The following is a 20,162-nucleotide window of genomic DNA, read 5'->3' on the forward strand; positions in this document are numbered from 1 at the left end:
CACCAGCCGTGGGAGGTCCAGGGCCCCACAACAGAAAATATATCAGCAGCTGGGACTGGCTCAGAAAAATAGATCAGAGTCTTTCTATCTAGAAGAAGGATGTTGGGAAGAAAATATGACAAAGACCTATAAAGTCAGAAGTGTCATAGGAAGGTGATTAAGGAGTGACTGTTGTGGCCTTTTCCAAGAAAACAGTGAAATTTGTCAGGGGACAGGCTCAAAACAAGCCAAAGGAGGTGGCTTCTTATCCAAGCATGGTCAAACAGGGGAACTCACTGCTACAGGACTTTGCAGAAGCTGGATAAGATCTGAGTTACAGAATTAGTTTGACAAGTTATTCTTCAAGGGCTGTTAAACACAAAGACTCCCCCTTGGGCTCAGGAAGCCCCTTCACCACAGAAGGTGTGTAACACTGTTCTGCCACTGAATAGTGTTATATTTTTATATAACAAGGCTTGATGTTTAATTGGGAGGTTTGTAAGGGGAAATTGAGAGCTAGGCTGTTTTATTTGCCACTTTCACACTGAAACCAACAGCAAGGCTCAGCTGAATTTGGTATCAATGGGTGGAGAGATGGGAAGGGAAGGGAAGGGAAGGGAAGGGAAGGGAAGGGAAGGGAAGGGAAGGGAAGGGAAGGGAAGGGAAGGGAAGGGAAGGGAAGGGAAGGGAAGGGAAGGGAAGGGAAGGGAAGGGAAGGGAAGGGAAGGGAAGGGAAGGGAAGGGAAGGGAAGGGAAGGGAAGGGAAGGGAAGGGAAGGGGAGTTGGAAGAAGCAGTGTCATTCCCACTCTGCCATGCTGTCCTTGCACAAATCAACACACAATCATCCATATGCATATGCAGAACAAAACAAAGGCACATGCCGACCCTCTCCCACATTCATCCATCTGCCACCATCCACAAACACAGACAAAGGCACACACATCCTGCTCCCACCTTCACTGTGGGCAGTTGGAATGCGGGATTGCCATGCACAGCTCAGCCCACATGCTGGGCTGACTCCTCACAGACAGAACAATGGACGATGTGGGAGTAAATAGAACAGCATCTTGTAACTTTCCTTCAAATGCAATAAATGAAATCAGTGCATTGTGTTCATATATATTGCAGTGTATGTATCACTAGATGTATGAACATATTCATATGAATATATTTATCGTCACCACATCAAATGAAACAAAATGTCTCCACTTTGACTAATAAGGGGGACACCCCCCCAATCCTATTTTAAATGCTGTCCTCTGAGCTGCTGCTTAGACAAACCAGCAGTGCTGAGCATCCAATATGCTGGTACCTGGTGCCCCATTGTCATAAGTACCTGATTTATTCTACCAGAACCCCAAGCATATTTCACTAGCAAGTTGTTAAAATAGACACATTTTTTGAATGGCTTGTGTGGTGCTGAAGGGGATGACAAGTGGATTCCAGGTTCAGCAAGTAATGCTGCAGTGTGCAGCAGCAGGAGTTCCCCAGGTTTCCAGGATCAGCACTCCTCACCCCTGTTTGCCATGTGGATCCGAAGGAGACCTTGTGGCTGGAGTCCACTGAGGAATGCTGGTGCCTGAGCAGACATCAGGCAGACAGCCTGCTGGCTGCAGAGGTGGGAGCAAGGTGCTTTCCCAAGCCAGGCTCACACACGGGGGAGCACGCTGAGCAAAGGGTCTGACTTCTACAGCTTCTGAAATACGGGGCTCGGAGCTCGGTACTGGGGCAGGGGCCAGCAGACCCAGCATGGGGTAGACCAGCATGGGCTGCCCAGCAGGCCTGCAGCAGGAACAAGGCTGCTCCCACCCTGATGTCCAGGAGCAAGCTGAGGGTTTTGTCCACAGCAGCATGGCTGAACAGCTCTGAGCAATCCTAATCTCCTGGCTCACAGCATGTAAATGTCACCACTAGCCAGGACAGCTCTGCCCTGGGGCAGTGTTTTTGTAGCCATCCTCTTCTTGTCTCTCCAAGGTCAGCAGCAGAGCAACACCCACAACATCTGTGCATGACAGCCATCACACCCCCACAGCAACTGCAATCCCACCACCCATTCACAGCCAGCAGAGCTGTAGCCATCTCCCTGCTGCCTCCCATCTTCCCCTCCTCACTGGGAGGTGACAGACTCTACTCTCACATCTTCAGCCCTTCCTTATACTGCCATGTAAACAAGAGCAGAAGATTATTATTATTATTATTATTGCTGTGAATGCATCAAATAGAAAGTTCCCTTCTCATCCTGGGCTGCTGAGCTAGAGTGGACTGGTATCTTCTCCTACCTGTTCCAAGCTCCCTTCCGTAGCTGGTGGCTGGCCCCCAGGTCCTGGCTGAGCTGCTGCTCTGGCTGCATTTCTGCTCCAGGTCTGCCTGCCTCTCCCTCTGCTTGGTCTGCAGTTGATAGATCCTCTGCTCTTGAGCATCCAGCTATTGACCCGCCCAGGGAAAGAAAGAAAAAATGGAAAAAAAAATCAATTAATACTAAACGGCTTAACAAAACCCCGAACAGCACAGACCTGATGCTGCTGGGGGTGGGGATTGGCAGGAGGAGACACCCCCCACACATTAGCTGCAAAAATCTGATGTTCTGGGGACAGGAAGCCAATATGGTAGGTGTGATTTGACATGCTTGCCCACAGCAGGCAGACATGTCCAGCTCGGGAAAGCAGAAGCCCTGCTGATTGGGGCACCTGTCTCTGCACACAGAAGGGGTGTCAGACTCCTGCAGTGAGGGAAGCAAAGAGCAGCTGAGCAAGATCAAAATTATTCTAACCAGTAACCAAACACCCAGCTCCTGTTGCAGCTGTGTATTGAGCTCTTCAGGCATTTTCCCTGGGTCTGCTGTCCTCAGAGCAGAGCAGAAGGGGCTCAGGCACCCCACAGCCTGTCCATCTGCCTGAACAGAAGCAGCTCTATGGGTTCACCATATTCACTCCTTGGTGTCCCAGCTCTAAACTGTTTGCACAAGGCAGAAGCAGGGAAGAATCATAACTGTCAACCAAGGATCATTCGCATGACAAGACTCAAGTACTGACCCCAGTGCAGAGCCACTCTCCTCGCTACCTTGGCCATTTACTCCTCATGGATGCTGCTCATCTTCTTGTGATGGGCAAGAGAAGTCACAGGCAGCAGGCACTGTATGGCTCCTGCCCTGCTAAGGATGGGGAGGCAAGAGAAAATGCTGCCCACGCAGCTTAGGAGTTGGTCTGCTTGGTGGTTTAAATTCAGCATAAGAACTCCTCTACATTGCTCTGCCATAACCAAGGGTCCTGCAAGCAGGTGAGAACAGCGTCCTTATTCTGCTGCTCAGATATACTCAGAAGTAGCCCTGTGTCCTGGAGAAAGGGGTCTCCAGAGCTTTTTGCAAGCATTGCCTGGCCACTACCACCTTGGCTCAAGTTGGCAGCCCTCCTGCCCTCAGGCAGGCCCTGCTGCATGGGGGGTTCTCCCAATGTTTCCCAGAGGCTTCTCCCTCTGGGCATGTGTCCATTTGTCCTTCCAGCACTGCCCTTGGACCCCCTGGGCCCACTTATGCTCCACACTGCTGCCAGGAACAGCTGAGTGCTGCCAGCAACACCACCAACATCCAGCAACACTGGCAGCAACAGAGGGGCCTCATCAATGTTCACTGACTTGCTAAACCTACAGAGGATTTCAATATTAATTAATGTTAACTGATTAGTAAAACATATTTATTGAAGACTGTCACCCTGATGTCAACTTTCAATAAATATACTAATAATCAATTTGCATGTAATTAACACAAAATCATGTTAATGTCTACATTAAAGATGTATTTCAGCACACACAGGCAGAGCCCACCAGTGGAAACCAGTGCCAGCTCCTGGTTTCCACTGACTGGGGGCTGAGTGGTGTGCCAGGTCACAGAGGGGCACTGGGAGGTCCTTGGTAAAAGGGTGAGTGTCCACCAGCAGCAGCAGACCGGATAGATTCCAAAACCATAGGCTCACAAAGCTTTGTCAACAGGGACAATGAGAGATACCTTAGAGATGGAGGGGAGCTGATGTCTCCCCTCATCATCCCCCTCCCCCAGCTGCCAGGCAGGTGAGTGTGTCTGGCGGGCAGGGTGATTCTAGGATTTTCAGTGCAATGAAGCTCCCTGCCAGCTCTCGGGCACCAGGAGTGCCTGTGACAAAAGGCCATGTCACATGGCTCCATGGAGCAGCCTCTGCCTGTGGGTCTGAGGTGGCCAAGGGGTGCATCCTGCCCGAAGCAGCACTGCCTGCCCTAGCTTCCCTCCTTCCCATGCCATTCAGACAAGCCCACCTTTCTTCTGTCCCAGTGCAGCGACACGCAGCGATGTGCTTGCAGCAGGAAAGAAGGTGGCATGTTTAGGGTGAGCATCCCCCACCCCCACCCCTTCTCCTCTCATTTAAGTGGAATCAATTGTGCCATTTCTGCTTTGCTTTTCAAAAGCAATTACTTTCATGTCATTTTTACAGACATGCACGGAGAGCGAGAGAGTGAGGGCTTGATTATGCCCCCTCCCATCCCCATCGTATGGCTTCCGCAGTGGTGGTGAAGTATTAAATTAAATGAGGTATCTATGGAGCGGCGATGGTTTCAGGTCAGAGGCGCTATGGAAAGCTGTATGCTGCACTGCTCCTGTATATGTAAATGGATATATTAAAACCACTGATGTCAACTTGCAGCACTCATCTCTTCTGCTCTCGGGTGATCAAAGCTGATTGCAGAGGCAATTACTGCGAAGGAAAAGAAAATCACGGCCTCCTGCTCATCCCTGAGCTACTGGAGTTTAATTGCTTAGTGTAGCTGAAGCTGCCTCTCCATCTCCCTGGTATGCACACACACATGGGGGAGCATCTCACGCCTAGAGACAGACAGGAATGGGCATTTTGGGGATGGGTGGGGAGAAGCACCCGAAGCAGGGGAAGACCACAACATGAAAAATAATGATGCTTAAAAATGAATTAGACCACTACAGCAGTCAGGGCTGTATCTTAGCAAGCCACTGGATCGATAGCACAGGGAAACAGGGCAGCATAAATACATGCCTGTGAGACAGCCTCTCCTGTTCTGTGGTGTCTGGTCCAGGATTTACAGTAAGGCTGCTTCAGTCTTTTACAGGATGTGGCTAATCAGACTCCCAAATTCTGGTGACACAAGTAAGAATCATGACCCCTGTTTTACACCTGAAATCACTTGAAGGGAAAGTGTCGGTGCTGTCCTGAGGAGTCCCAGCTCCTCACCCTGGTCATACCTTTGTGTTTCACATGGGATTCTGCAGGTGCACCATGAAGGCAGAGGACACTTTTTAGGCAGGGAACACTGTAATGCAAACACAACACCTGCCTAAGTTGCCATCAGCCCTGCGCCACACACCTGCCCAGGTTGCCCGTCTGTACCACAGAGGCACCTCAGTGCTGGTCAGGCTTTGGCTGTGGAGCCTGGCCTGTTCTGAAGCAGGGCTCAGCATGTGCTCTTTGTATGCACACCTGTACCTGGCCTGAAGCAGGACTGAGCAAAGTGTAAGGCATCAGATCTGCCACTAACATGTAACAAGGAAGCAGAGGGGCAGTAAGAAGGTGGGCAGGGGGGCAAAAAAAAGACCTGCCTTCCCACCTGAAGGAAGACACAGTCACCCCTGTGCACTGCAGGGGTGTTGGCACCACACTCACTCAAGGCAGCAGAGGCCCCAAGGATGTACTGTCTGCTGTAACCCAATTCTCTCTGATGGCTGCGCCTCTCCTCCCAGCCTTGGCCAGGACGAGCACTCCTGTGAAACCATCCTCACCTAACACCTGGGGAATAGGACAGATCCAGAGAAATCCAGGTGCTGCAGTGCATAGCCAGAGCAGCCACCAGCAGCAATTCCCTCAAAAGCAGAGGAACAAAAATGCCTAATGGTGAGAACAGTTCTACCATCCCACAGCCACATTTGGGAACAATAAGTCTGGCCCCAACAGAAAGTGTTTACAAAATTATAAGTGCTAAGTTACTTCTTCTGAATTTTTGACCCTTGAGGGTTTTGCTTTTGTGGTTTTCTCCTGAAGCACTGGAAAGTAAAGGATAGGGGATTTTTTTTTTAATTGCAACCAAAGCCTGAGATTCTGTTCTTCCTGCTTGATTTTACAACAGAAGCTTCAAAAATCAACAGAAAATGAGGAAACCCAGAAATGAGCCTTGTGATCTGCTCTGGCTGCAGGAGTGCCAGAAGCTCTCAGCAGTGCTGCCTGGCCTCTGCCCATGGGTGGGCTCTGCCACGCAGCCTCCTCCCTGCCCTGTGAATCCAGATTTTCAACTCAAGGGTGCAATTCCTTTTTTATGAGCTGCCTGTCTCTTTTTGTTTAGCTAAGAGTGCTTGGAGCCCTTCCCCCACCTCCTTTTCCACTGCTGCTCTGGTTTTATTCAATTCAACACTTGAGGGAACTGCAGATGAAATGTCTCTGAATCTAAATTGCCAGCGATAGATCTAACAGCCTTTTTCCCTCTCCCCTCCCCGAGCTCCCCTCAGACAGAAAGCTCCAGCACATTGTCTCCAGCTGCAGAACGGCAGCAGCAGGATGGGAACACGGCAGGGAGGGCAGGGGGTGCACAGCCCTCTCCTGCAGGCAGGTGAAGGGGCTGGGGAGCCCCTCGCTGCTGGCACTGCCAGGCTTGGTGTGGGGTCGTGATGCTGGCTGGCCAAATGCTGTAGGAAAGGCTAGGAAAGGCTAAACTATCTTTCCATAGGAAAAACCCTTGACCTTAGAGTATAGAAAAGTAGTCAAAAGGAAAAATAAGACAAGAGAAAGGAGGAATTAAAGCTGGGAGACACAGAGGAATTAGGAGCTCAAAGGAGTCTGTACATGGGGAAGAGGCTCTTGAGCAGTCCTGTAGAGCAGTTCCCCCCACAGAGCTGGGATTCATGGCATTATCTTCATGCTGGGGAAATTAAATTATTGTCCTTTGGCTGAAGAAAAAAATAATAAAATATTGTCAGAATATTACTGAAACAATAATTTTTTTTTTCCTGAGTTTGGAGACAAAACATGAAGATTTAAGTGTAATGAGAAATTAAATACTTCACTGGACTCTAAAGCCTGGTAATACTGAATCCTAAAGACAACAGCTTAAAAATATCCACTTGGCAATGTAAATATTATTCTATGAAAAAGACCAGTTAGTGTGTTAATCCACAACTGTAAATGGTGCCCATTTCCACTCAGAAAATAAAAACCACAACTGACCTCTGTCTTGCTCCCATAGTCCTTCATACACAGGTGGTATGGAAAATTCCCTCCCAATGGAAAGAGATGTTGAGAACAAAACAAAGAAATGGAGTATAAAAATAAATACCAAGAAGCATCATGCTGACTGCACTATAGATTTTCATACTACATTAAAAGAAAATCTGCCTTTGGGTGTCTGTTAGGAGAACAGAATCCTGCTGTAGAATCTGTGGCCTGTGCAGGGTCTGGAACCATGCAGGTTTCCACGGAAATCTGGCTTATTATTTGCAGTGAGAGCTTCCTCATCACAAGAGGTTTTCTGCTGTGGATCCAGCACTTTTACACCTGTCATGAGGAATAATCAGACAGCCTGGCTTGGTTTGAAGCACTGAAAAGGGCACTGCTGGGAAAATGTGTGTTTTCACACACTGTGTGTGAAAAGGAGCGGAAAAGGTATCATATGGCAACATCTGAACACCACCAAGACAGTCCCTCTGGCAGAGCTCTGGATTGCATCAGTGGAAAAGTCAGGGTTTTCTGATGAAACAAGAAATCTGCTACTAGGCAGCTCAGATAATATAAATCTTCTCTGCCTGACATTGCTGTGTCCTGATTTGCTGGGCGAAGGTGCAGACATGTTCCTCCCACCACTCATTTCCCCTCGCTGCAGCATCCCTCATCCCTGCCTGGAGTGTCAGGTGATGGCACACGAAACACAAGTTACTGGGCACACACTGAAGTGACAGCACAGGGTCTGGTTTTCAGGAGCAATGGATCTGGGCAGCTTCTGTGAGCATCACATGGATGCTGGATGCTGAGGAAGGGGAAGCAGAAACTCTAAAATTACTACACTCTTCATTGTCAGGCACATGCTCTCACGAGAGTGAGGGGAAGCCCAGAAAAACAAAGAAAAATGCTGGACTGAATAGACAGAGGAGCACAGACAAACACAGGAGTAAGCAAAAGTTAAAAATTTAGCAGCTTGTTCTGAGGTCCTGATGGCTACAGTGATGTTACTGCCAAGCTGCAAACCAGAGCAGTTTATGATGGAAGATAATTGACACAGAAATCAACCTGGCTGCTCAGTGTCTGGGTGATGAACAGCACCAAAAAAGGCCTCTACACACCAGCTGGTTTTCACTTCTTTACCACTGCCATGAGACAGTCCTGATGCTCACAACTGTGCCTCCACTGCAGCAGCTTTGAGCACCTACCTCCTTCCACTGAGTGACCATGGCTGCAGGCAAGTGTGGAAATACTGAATAACAACCAAAAACTTCACTGGAAAAACCCTCAAGGAAATTCTTGAGATTTCTTGAGGACACAATTTCCCCAAGGAAACACCTGAGATGCAAATATGACAACTTGATACACATGGCTGTATCACCCTGCTGTTCACTTTAAAGTCAGTTTATGTGTGCTCACTGGAGACCAAGGACATGCAAAAAAACCCCACAGGTGAAGGCTGTGGCTTTTGAAGCTGCTGCCAGTGACTCCAGGTTGCTTTAGTGACAGCTGAGGTGCATCTGTCCATACAGCCCTATCATCTCTGGATAAAGAAATACACAGTACTTATAAACACTGTAATGGAAACCTTTTCTGTGAACATGTTGCAGCCATGCTGCAGAGCCCCACTTCACCCATTTTCATGACTGAGGCTTTAGCAGGGAAGCAAACCTCAGCTCCAGTCTCCTTTTCAGGCTGTATGAGCTGTCTACCCCAGCCACCCAGACACCCAGACACTCCTGATTCTGCAGCTCAGCATCAGCCCTCATGAAAACAGCTCTTCTGAGGGGACAGGAATTCCCAGCACATGCTGTCACTTACTGAGCACCCCTCTGAATCCTGCATTTAAGAGAGGTCACTCGTCTGGAGCAAGGCCTGCAGATGAGAGAACGCAGCTTGAGCTAAAGCAAGTAGATGGCCCCTGTAGACTGTAAGAGCAGACACAGGCAAAGGGCTCCAGGGCAGGGCAGTGCAGCAGGGAGGTGACACTGATCTTACTTGGCCTAAAACCTGCCCTGCTAAACAGCAGGACCGAGCTGAGTTCTGGGAGGGAGCTCCAGCACCCTGGCACAGGCAGGTGCAGCTGCAGGAGCCTGGCACAGGGTCCCAGGGGAGTGGCAGTCCCATGGGCAGATTGAGGCTGGCAGTGGAGCCCCTCTCCCTCTGAAGAGCTTCCAAAGGCAGTGAGGCTCTCACAGAACCGTTGCTGACAGGTTTCAAGGTGAGATGGAAAAGTGTCGCACAGCTAAAAGTAAAAGATAGGAGGAAGACTTTAACCTCATTCTGCAATCATGCTAGCTTTGTCAGAATAAAAGTCAGAGCCAAATCCTGCTGCCTCACAACTTCCCGCTCCGGAAAGTGCTCAGGCACAGACATTTTCCATTGGCTGCCCCTTGCAGGCACAAGAGAGAGGCTCCAGCATCATGTCAGCACAGCAGCACCACCAACAAATGCTGCAGCAGTAACGGAAGGCTGTCGTGATGCAAAGCAACAAGGTCACACCATGTGTCCAAGAGCCCTTGGAAAGGCAAAGGCTCTCAAGATACTGCAGAGGGAAGCTCAGAATTGCTCTCAGTTCATTAGGCTTTGCCTGAGGGGTTTTCTTCCAATATTAACTACAAACAAGCTTAAGGTTTTGTGCATTCAATGCAGAAAGGTGAAGGGGAAGGTTTACCAAAAGCCATTTGTAAATATGCTAAGGCAATTCATATCTGTTTCTAAAACTCATCAAATATCCTGCGTACTAAGTCACCTTAAACAAGAACGTTGAAAAAGATCTGTCAATACAACAGCATCTTTTTCTGCACAGAAATTTTACATCAGTGCTGGCTAAGAGTCTGTGCATAAATTACACATCGCAGAACACACAGTGCAATTTCCTTCCCTCCAGGCACCGACACTGTGTTCCCCTGCAGCCCGCCTGTTCCTCCGAGCTTTATGACCCCGGTGAGATGAGCTCTCGCTGTTTTTTTCCTCGTTACATTCTGATATTTCAAAGCATGGCCTGTTCTCACTCCCATCTCCCTGCTTCACATTATTAATGAATTGGAAAGCAGACATCATTAGTTTTTGGAGACCATTTCTTTTAAAATTTACAGAACCCTTCATCTGAATCCCCAGAGCCAGTCTGCTGTTCTCATCTTGGAATCTTATTAGCATCATATCTCCTGGATCCTGCCATGCAAACTGCATTGCTATGCACTTTCCAGCACTTGACCCTTTTGCGGACGGAATTAATTTTCTCTTTGAAGCCGGAGCAGCATGCTGTTGTGCTTGTTAAAGGAATAAAACTCATGGTGGAAGAGAGGAAATAAGCAGAGGTTATTCTCAGTTAAATATAGGCCACAATGAGTTTTATATAGGCGGGCTGAGAGAGATTGGCCAAAAGAAATAATAGATTGATGACGCTTTATTACCAGAAACACTTCCTAAAATAGCAGGCAAATAAACAGATGGATAATGCTCACTGGGAATTTCTGGGTTTATAGCTTCTCTGTTCAGCAGCATCACCCTTCTTTGCAACAATATGAATCTGTAACCTGTTTCTGTATGCAAAATACCCCCAGAGCTTTGGTGAATTAATGGTGATTTTTGGTGAAATTAATCTGAAAAATGCAAATAACCAGAATTTGCTCCTTGCTCCTGGCAATAGAAAGGCGCCCAACTTCCTATGAAGTGCCTAAATTAAAGCCCTGGTACAAAGAGGTCCTTCTCTAAAAGAGTGTAATATCTAGCACCCCAAGAACATCCGTCTCATTACTACCATCCCTTTAAAAGGCACAATGTCCCCAGCACCTGAATTAGAGTAGTACTAGAAAATGTAGTGTTTGTTGCTCAGTCTGGGCTATTTCTTATTGCACAGGACTCCTGGAACTGAAAAATGTCCCTCCCTCATCTGCAGTGTTTTTATAATTTTGCTTCTCCTGTCTGGTTTCAGCAGCAATCTTTACTATGACTGCTCTAGAGGAAATTCCTTAGTTGAAGACTTCATCCCTTTCCAAAAACTCATCAGGAATATGTTAAGAAAAACTGCAGAAGTTTATTTAAGTAACTTCTTGCAAAAAATACAAAGCCAGAGAGCCCAGAATAGGCGAGCAAGCCTTACACCTTCACTATCAGTAATGGGACCAGGCTGGTCTCAGGGACTGGAACAGGTCTTGCATGGTTCACACAACTGGCTGTGGGGTGGGTCACCAGTTTAAATCCACAGCTGACTGGATTGCTCCTTTCGTATGGCTGGGCAGTGATGCAAGTGAAAGGTGGAAAGAGGAATCCAGCTCGTACCAATCACAAAAGGAAGCCACAATCCTGGAGTCCTACCCATGTGATGGAGTCTAAAGGAAGAGTAAAAGCTCCTGAGCCAGGCAGGACTGGAAGTAATTCATTCCTCTCTGCACACACCTGCCCTGTCCATCAGAGCCAGCCCAGAGGTCAGCCCTGGAGATGGTCTTTGCCTTCCAAGGTTGGTTTTGCCTCATTGAGCTCACAAACAGCCAAATCTTGACAGCACCATCCGGGCACTTCTTCCAACACTCCAGAGACCATGTCAGAAGCATACCCAGCACCCCAATCACCTCTCCCTCCCCTTCCTATCTTGCCTGACTCATAACATTGGTCTGCCTGGGAAAGAAAGGTCCCAGGCACAGGTACCTCAGGCAGTGGTAGGACAGTGTCTCATGGTGTACAGCAAACCCAAATGTATTTTCCAGGCTACTGTGCTAGTAACACTGGGTGAGTGAGTATCATGTCCATTACCTTATCCTTTAACCTGTCCTCCAAAGAGCAAGAGCTGTACTCACTCTTTTCTCCTCTTCACCTTCTGAAAACATGGCAGTTGGTGCAGAATCTGTCAGCCAAATGGTGTTACAGCTGCAGCATGAGTGCCAGAGACAGACTGGCAAGAGCTTATGAATAGCACAGTGGATGATCTATAGCCAAAGCCATGGGCAAGTGCTAGCCATTAGTCTGGGCGCTGGTAATGCACTCCCTGAGTCCATTACTCACCAATCCATCAGGCAGCCTGCTACAGACAGAGAGATTCCAGCACTTCTAAATCTGTAAAGCGATGGCTGGCAGCCTGCACTACATGCCCTAGGTTACAAGGGCATGGAGGAAGACAATTCATTTTATGTCATAGCCAGTATTTCTTCTTCTCCTTTTCTGTGTGTACTTAAGAAATGGACCTTCTATTATCTGCAGATTGATAGCCAAGAGAATGCTCTGGTGTCTCTGATCACATTTACAACTGAGAAAGCTTTCAAAGGACGATGAACCTCGCAGTTCTCATTAGGTGGACTAAGTATGGAAACATACACAAGTGCAGATGGAATTCCTTAATTTATGAACAGTGCTTACAGTAGAACTATTTTAGAAAAATACTACGATTACAAGGCATTATTGTAACATTAGATATGACAGAACCAAGGTTACCAGCATAATCTGGGATCTTCTGCATAAGTATTTGCTATGGGCTCTGATGCACATCTCACACTGTCCTGTACTTATTAATTCATACATGCACAGAAAAGGCATCAGTCAGTGCTTCCTACCACAGCACAGTGTGTGGCTCCAGCTCCAACTTGCATTTATTGCCCACTTTTCAAACGTCTCACAGAACTTTGCTATTAATCTACTTGTGGAATTTCTGACATTCATCACTCTCGTTCTGCAAGGGCAGTCCCTAATCTCAACACCCCTGCAAGAAAAAAGCTTTATAGCACTTCGTATGTTTCAAGCAAAACTGTGAGTGCTCAGCAATTCTGCAAAGAAATACACTCCTGCTCCAGCTGTGGAAGACAAGGAGTTATCTGCAAGGATCTGGCTTGTGTGCTGCCTCCAGTAACACAAGAACCACCAAAACCCTACAGCTGTATCTGTCACTAAAGGCAACTCCCAGAGAGGCAGCTCTGAAGGCACTGCTTACCATCCACCAACACTTTCAGGTTCCACAACAGAGGGGAGAGGAATCCCCCACATGACAACCACCAACCACGTTTGCCACATGCTGATCCATTTCCATTGCAGGATCTTTGCACACAGCAAGTCACCAAAGAACAGGCTGAATCACACCTGCATGGCAGGTTCTGCAGTTTGGGAATGTAGGTCAAGAAATGGCAAGCAATCAAAAAGAGAATCTTTCCATAGAAAGTGTCAATACTACTTTTATGTAACAATATAAGTCAATATTTACATGTAAATTAAACACAGGAACTTCACACATTACTATATAAATAGGAAGTTAATTTTGAATACCTGGTTGTAGGCACTCTTTTAACTTTCCCTTGCCACAGCCACAGTCTGTAATGATGAGCACACCAAACCCTCCCTCTTCTCCAACCTGATGCTGTTTTCGCTGTCCACAGCTGCCTTGACATCTGTTTTAACTTTCTATTCAGGAGTCTGAGCACAAACAGGAAATGCCATTCATGTCCAACAGAGGTGGATTCATGTTGCAGTAAGCACCCGAAATTTCTCATTTCATGCATTTGAACACCCAGATTTGTAATGCAAAACCACTGACATGTTTTGGTTTGTTTCCCTTTTTGGCAGCCAGTCTGGCCAAAGAAGAAACAGGCAGCCAGAAGCATGAGGTATGGCCAATGCAACCCACTGGAGCTCCCACTCCCTGCCCTGGCCAGAACAAGGACTGGGAAGCAGGGAAATGGAAGAACTAATGACAAATGGAAAAACCATGCAAAGAAAAGCATATGAGCCTGGCAGAACTAAAATCAAAGCTCTGTCATCCCAAGGAACATCACCATCCCAAAGAAGGAGGAAAAGGCACAAAGCAATGAAATGGGAGCAGTAGGAATTCATTTGCCTTGGAGGCATCCCTACACATGAACTCACACAGGCACAGAGGAAACCTCACTCTGCTATTCCTGCAGGGAACCCTCACCCTCAGGCTAACCCTAAAGCAAGCATTAACCTACTTATTGTGCCCTGGGGCAGTTTGTAGGGTGAGGAAGCTGCCTGTTTGGGAGGAAGGGCAGATGTCACCTCAGTACAGTATCTGAGTACAATAATCTATGGTCATCTGAGAGCAACAGCATGAACCTCTTGTCATTTTAGCAGAATTGGGCTAAGGCAGGGCATCCTCCTGTCCTTGTTTTGAGCCATCTCCTTCCATGAATAGACAAAGTGAGACTTCATTACAAGAGAAGTGTCACCATTTTAGGAGCCCTTTTCTGGGGCAGCTTTGGAAACTTCAGCTTCTTCCTTCTGTCATTAAAGCTCTCTGACTGAGCAGAGAGGGCCCAGGCTGAGTCACCTGTGCCAGGTCTGTTCTGCTCATCTCACAGGATGGGAGAGTGACAAGGGACGTGACCACCCACCCAGCTTGCAAAACTCTCCCAAATCTCAGCTGCTCTCAAAGAGCCAAACACCACCTGCCAAAGTGGGGGAGTGCCAAAACCTCCCTTCTGTGGGCATGTGCTCATGAGGTTTGAGCAGCCTTTGTCCCTGCAGAAGATTTGTCCTGCATCCCCTGTTTCTCTGCTCACTACCACAGCCCGAGCAGCTGCTGTTACCTGGGTGCTCAGGATCACACAGCAGAGCTTCCATTCAAGTCATGATCGCAGCAGCAGGAGATGCTGCTGCGGTTTTTAGCACGGGCCATCATGGTGCTACCTCTGAGACACACATCTCTAGGTACTGGAGCAGAGTCCCAGTCCTGGGTCTGGGGACAGCACAGTGACAGTGGCAAAAACAAAGTAAACAGAATCACTGAGCTGGCAAAGTGAGTGGGCACCACTGGGCTGGGCAAAACACGAGAAAGGGTGACAGAGTGTCTGGGGGAGCAGAACCACGGGCACTGTGTGAGCAGGCACACAGGGGAGGCAGCAGCTGGCAGTGCTGAGTGACTGCAGTGATGGTCTGCAGTACTGCTGGCCTTTCCTGGAGGGCTTTCACCTGTGCTGTGACAGCTACAGCCAGTGTGCTCCTCTACCTTATACCTTGGAATACACACTGAAGAAAGGAGCACATGGTTCTAAGGAAGAGAAACCCCAGATCTCTCCACACAGGAGTTTAATCCTACAAAATCTGCTCCTTCAGTTACTGAAGAAAAGTCTAAGTGGCTGAATTCCACTTAGAGCCAAGATATTTAACCATATAATTTCCAATCAGAACTATCTTTACAAACACAGATCAGCTGCAGTGACCACTGTGAAGAGAGTACCAGAGCCACAAACAGGCCGGTCTGATGCTTGGGACCTTAACATCAGGATGAATCTTAACAAGGATCCTGATTTCTGCCTGGGAATTTAGCAGCCTGTCCTGTTTTGCTGAAGAAGTCCACACAGCACCACTTTGTTCCCCAAGTGTGCAACACCCTGATAAAATCTGCCTGCAGCAGATTTTCATCTTTGATGCTTTTGAGTAATTCTTTTGATACAGAATTGTACCTTTTTGCCTCTTCTGCCTGAATCTTTGCCTCCATCGAACCCAGGACCAGTGATCTGGCTGCCATCCTGCCACCCTAATTTTTTTCTACACCAGGAACATGGGAGCTGCATATTTATACTGTCATTGTTTTAATTTTATTTATTTTCTCTGTCCTGCAAGTGATCAGCTTTTTTCTTTTTAAAGCCTGCAGTCAGCTTTAATCAACTTAGCTGGGATTAATGAAAGATTTGTTAAACATTTAAAGATTTTACATGCTTTGCTTAGAACTGTTTTTAACTATAACCATCAGGCAAAAAGCCCTGTGCCAAGGCTGGTTATGTGATCAGACAGTGCTTACAGTCTGTCTGTACATCACCCTTCTTCTGGAAGACTGAGTAAGGGAAGGAAAGAGATGCCAGCTCCGAATGTGGGTCATTGCACTGGCATCAGCAGCTGCCACTGCCACAGAGTTTGGCATGGATAGGAGTGCAAAACTGGGATTATCCATCCAGCGGAGGCTGGCATTGCCTGATGGTGCATGCCTTACCCAGGAGAGGCGGGAAGGAAACTGTACTTTCCTGGGGGCTGTCTGTAACTGTGTCCTACTGCTCAAAACAGCTTTGGTACTGGAAGAAGGGAAGCAGGCGCGGGAGTGACTCTAAGTTGAATGGGAACCCTTGCTGGAGATGATAACAACAATAATGCCAGTAGGCACACGGTTAAACTGTGCTCTGCTGGGGAGCCCCAGGCACAGAGGAGCAACAGATCACAAGTCCTTGGATCTGTGTTTTAGACAATTTATCTCATTGAGGGGAAAGAGAGCAAGTCCTGCAGGCAAAGGCCCCAGGAAGTCCCAAGGATGGAGCTGCAGGGAATTCTTCCAGTGCCACAGGTGAGGAACCACAGGAGAAGACTGGAAGAGAGCAACAGGAATCTGTCAGGTATGCTCTGTTCATCTGGCAAAAGCCACCACCTCAGTAGAAACCCAGACCACGAACGAGCAGCAGTGTGAGAGATCCCCCATGAGCTGTCCCTTGGTACTGACCTACAGAGACCAGACAATCTCATCTGGCAGATAGAGGTTTTGATGCCTGTTCTGAATGACCTTTCCTTCTCCCATCCCAAAAAAGCTGTTTCATCCCTAAACATTCTCCAGCCCTAGGTGCAGCATCAAAACCACAGCAGAACATTCATGTGTGCTGGTGGTTTCATAACAATATCAGAAGCAGCACACTGAGCAGCCCAGAGCAGGCTGAGGACTGGGAGCAGCTGCCCATGAAGCCCTTGGCACAAGGAGTGGGACCGGGACCGGTCCCTGGCAGCCCAGAACACGGTGGGGCAGCTCCAGACACAGCAGTGGGCTCTCACAAAGAGTGAGTACCCCTGACACCTGCAAACTGCCCCACAGAAAAAGCTCTTCCTCCCAGCCATGGCCCAGCCTTGGTGCTGGGCAGCCCTGACAGCCTGCCCATCCCTGGCGCCCATCTGGAGAACCACACCAGTCCAGTGCCACACTGAAGACCCCAACAGGGAAGCAGACATCCTTCTCTCCTTTCCAGCCTGCAGAGGCCTTTGTGACAAGTGAAACAGGGTGGTTTGCCTTGAGGTTAAAAAGATCTCTGACTCCTGACATTGCAGGGCCACTGATCATGGAGCTGTGGGAAATTCCCCAGGGCCACCATCCCACTTCCTCGCGCTGCTCTCAGCCCTTCCTGATCTCCACAAAGCCCCCTACCTCCAAGGGGACACACCAGCTGTTTTCTGGTCTTGCACCTTCTCCAGGTCAGACTCAGCTGTGCCAGCAAAGACCAGCATGGGGACAGTCACCCCTTGGTGCGGGGGCAGGCACCGACCCCGAGCAGCAACAAGCATAAGATGCTTCAGAGTCTGGCTGTGCTGCTGCCTCTCACCAGCGTCACACAGACTGCATGCCGGTTTGCCTTGTACCTGTATGGAGGGTCTCCATATTCCCACACCAGAAATCTCCAGCCACAGGTAAAAGCACAGTCCATGAAGCCATTGCTTTGTCCTGGGGATGCTCAGTGCGACTCTCACTGTCACAGCTTGTACCTGCATTCACTAAACAAACCACACACAGCCACACTGATGGAAAGTGTGAGATTCTTCACTTTTGAGGCACCTAACACCAAAAATTATTTGGAACCAGAAAGACAAACATTTGGGTTTTACAATTGAAACGCAGACTCCTGAGAACAGCAAATCACACTTTCTTGCCCAAAAGCCCTTTCAGGGACTTCACAGAGCTGAGGAAGGCTGACACTGAGCTGTCCTGACCCCAGGGCTCTCCCATCCCGCTGCTTCTCGTTAGATGCTGCCCAGAGTGGCAGGCTGTGACCCACACAGCTTTCCACCGGCCTGCACATTATTATCTATCCTCTCCCTGTGCAGACAGCTGAAAACGGTGACTTGCCCAGGTGCAAGATCCCAAATGAACCCTCTTGGTCCTCCCCAGATCACCAGACATGCAAAGAAGAGGGAGAAAAGAAAAGAAAATGTCATAATACCTGTCCTGAATATCCGGATATCCCAGAGACCTTCCCAGTGCTGACACGAGTGCTGTGGCGGTGGACGGGACACCGGGGTCCCTCCGCTGGCAATGCCAGCCCTGCGCTGAGCCTGCAGCTCTCCCCAAGGTGGCGGGGCTCAAATCCGAGCAGGGGCTGGACCTGGCGCAGAGCAAACCCGCAGGAATCCCACTGTGCGGGTCGTGAGGGGCTCCAAGCGGCTCCTCCACGCACATCGTGCCTGTGAGCTCGCTCACCTGGAGAGCGCAGGGGCTCTGCGGCTGGTGACAGCCCCCAGGGACACGAGCAAGCCCCGCTCGCCACCTGTGGGACTGCCCGGCCATCCAGCCCGCTGCCCTGGCCCTAGCCCTGCATCCTCAGAGAAGTTCGAGGGGAGCAGGTGGGAGCTTGGTGGAGGGAGTAATGGGAAATAAATAAAGCAAGAGGACAGGGTGGGAAGGGGGGCTCCGTACTCATTCCCAGACGTTTGCACTCCCAGACTCAAGAGGACTTCGCAAAGCGAGTGTGGACCCTCCTGGCAGGGCAGCCAGCAGCTGCCTCTCCACGCTGCAGTTTTTATAAATTCTGGGAAACACTTTTAGACAGACACTGGCACTCATAAATTATACAACTCATTTGCATATTCCAGTCATGAGACATTATGCAAATGTGACCTGATTTGCATAATGGATTCCTCTTGTCGCTTCACTTGCTTCATGCTTTTAAAAAACAAAATGAAATAAAATGAAAGCACAGGAAGGTGAAAGCAGCAAGTTCCCAGCGCTGCTGCGCCTCCTCCTGCCACACTGTCACCCTCACCGGCGGCACACTGGGGCAAGGGAGAGTGAAAAACCAAAGCCCAGATGGGTTATTTCTCTCGTCACTACAACAAACTAACTTTCCCTTGGTTTTGATGCTTCACCCCAAGCAACACATCGGAACCGAGTAGAGGAATCAGGTGTGGCAGGCAGGACGCGACCGTGGCGGCCGGGCAGGGCGCTGGGGCCCGGAGCCGTGAGGCGCCGCGGGGCTGGGGCCCGGCTGCCCTGCCGCAACGCCAGCGGCGCTCGCTGTGAGAGACAGGTGCACGGCCGAGCCGAGGGGAGGGGTTGTGCCGATTGTTCACAGCGGAACGCAGCGCTGGTGTGGCGGCAGGACGAGGCAGCGGTGCCAGCCGCCCCGGGCCGGGCTCCAGCCCTGGCAGGGCCGGTGCGGCGCGGGCGCCGCCGCCCCCCTGCTCCGCGCCAGGCGCTGCCGTGCCAGCCGGCTGGCGGCCGTGCCCTGTGGGAAAACTTAACTGTAATTCTTCAGCTTTTAAAATCAATTAACCCGTGTGTTAATTAACATCAAGTCGACGGGAGGAGGAGGAGGAGGGGAGAGCGGGAGGGAGGAGGGAGGAAAAGAGCTGCAAGGGCGGATGGCAGCGGAGTTGGCACAGTGCCATCCATTCAGTGGCAACGCCACAGCTCCCTGCGATCGCGGCAGCGGGTATATGTTACGGGGGCCCTGAGCGCGGGCCAGACAGTGCCGTAGAGCCAAGGGAGATTATCCAGACCCCCAGGAGCAAACGGCAGGCAGCGACCGGAGGCACAAGTGCCAGGATTACAGACCAGGCTCCTCCGCCGCGAGCCCTTCGTCGGACGCACGCCATGGGGATGGGGCTCCCCCGCCAGCGCCGCACACCTCGGACTTCCAGCACTTTTCCCCCCTTTAGACATCATTCTGCCGCAGTGGAGCCAGCACAACGGATGCTTTCACACCCTGCGAGACAAAGGCCGTCGTCTCCGCCATGACACCGCTCCGTTCCAAGCCGAGGCCGGCATCTTGGAGTCTTTAAAAATAAATGGAAAAGGGAAATGCGAACAATAAACACAGCAATCGAAAAAACCTCATCAACAAACCCCTTGTGCCCGCTCTCCATGCCAGGGGCAACATGGGCATCTGTCGCAGCAGAAGGCGTTTGTGTGGGGCTTGCTCTTTTTTTTTTTTGGCTTTTTTTTTTTCCCCGCAAGCTGTTGGCGTGTTTTGCCATTCAGGTTCGTTTACAATTAATGCCAAAAAAAACCCAACCACACC

General features: G+C 49.5%; 1 long non-coding RNA gene across 4 annotated transcripts in view; it reads right to left on the bottom strand.

Annotated features, from left to right (window-relative positions):
- The window catches only part of LOC135279130 (uncharacterized), a 74,434-nt gene that overhangs the window by 5,165 nt on the left and 49,107 nt on the right, over window positions 1-20,162 (bottom strand). For 3 of the 4 annotated variants that reach the window (XR_010346451.1, XR_010346452.1, XR_010346450.1), the window contains 2 exons: window positions 18,087-19,917; window positions 2,260-2,404 (listed from right to left, as the gene is read on the bottom strand). This is a non-coding gene — a long non-coding RNA (uncharacterized LOC135279130). The remainder of the gene's footprint in view (window positions 1-2,259; window positions 2,405-18,086; window positions 19,918-20,162) is intronic. The other variant, XR_010346453.1, reaches the window with a different exon arrangement.

Source organism: Passer domesticus, chromosome 12 (assembly GCF_036417665.1).
Source record: "Passer domesticus isolate bPasDom1 chromosome 12, bPasDom1.hap1, whole genome shotgun sequence".
Lineage (NCBI taxonomy): Eukaryota > Metazoa > Chordata > Aves > Passeriformes > Passeridae > Passer > Passer domesticus.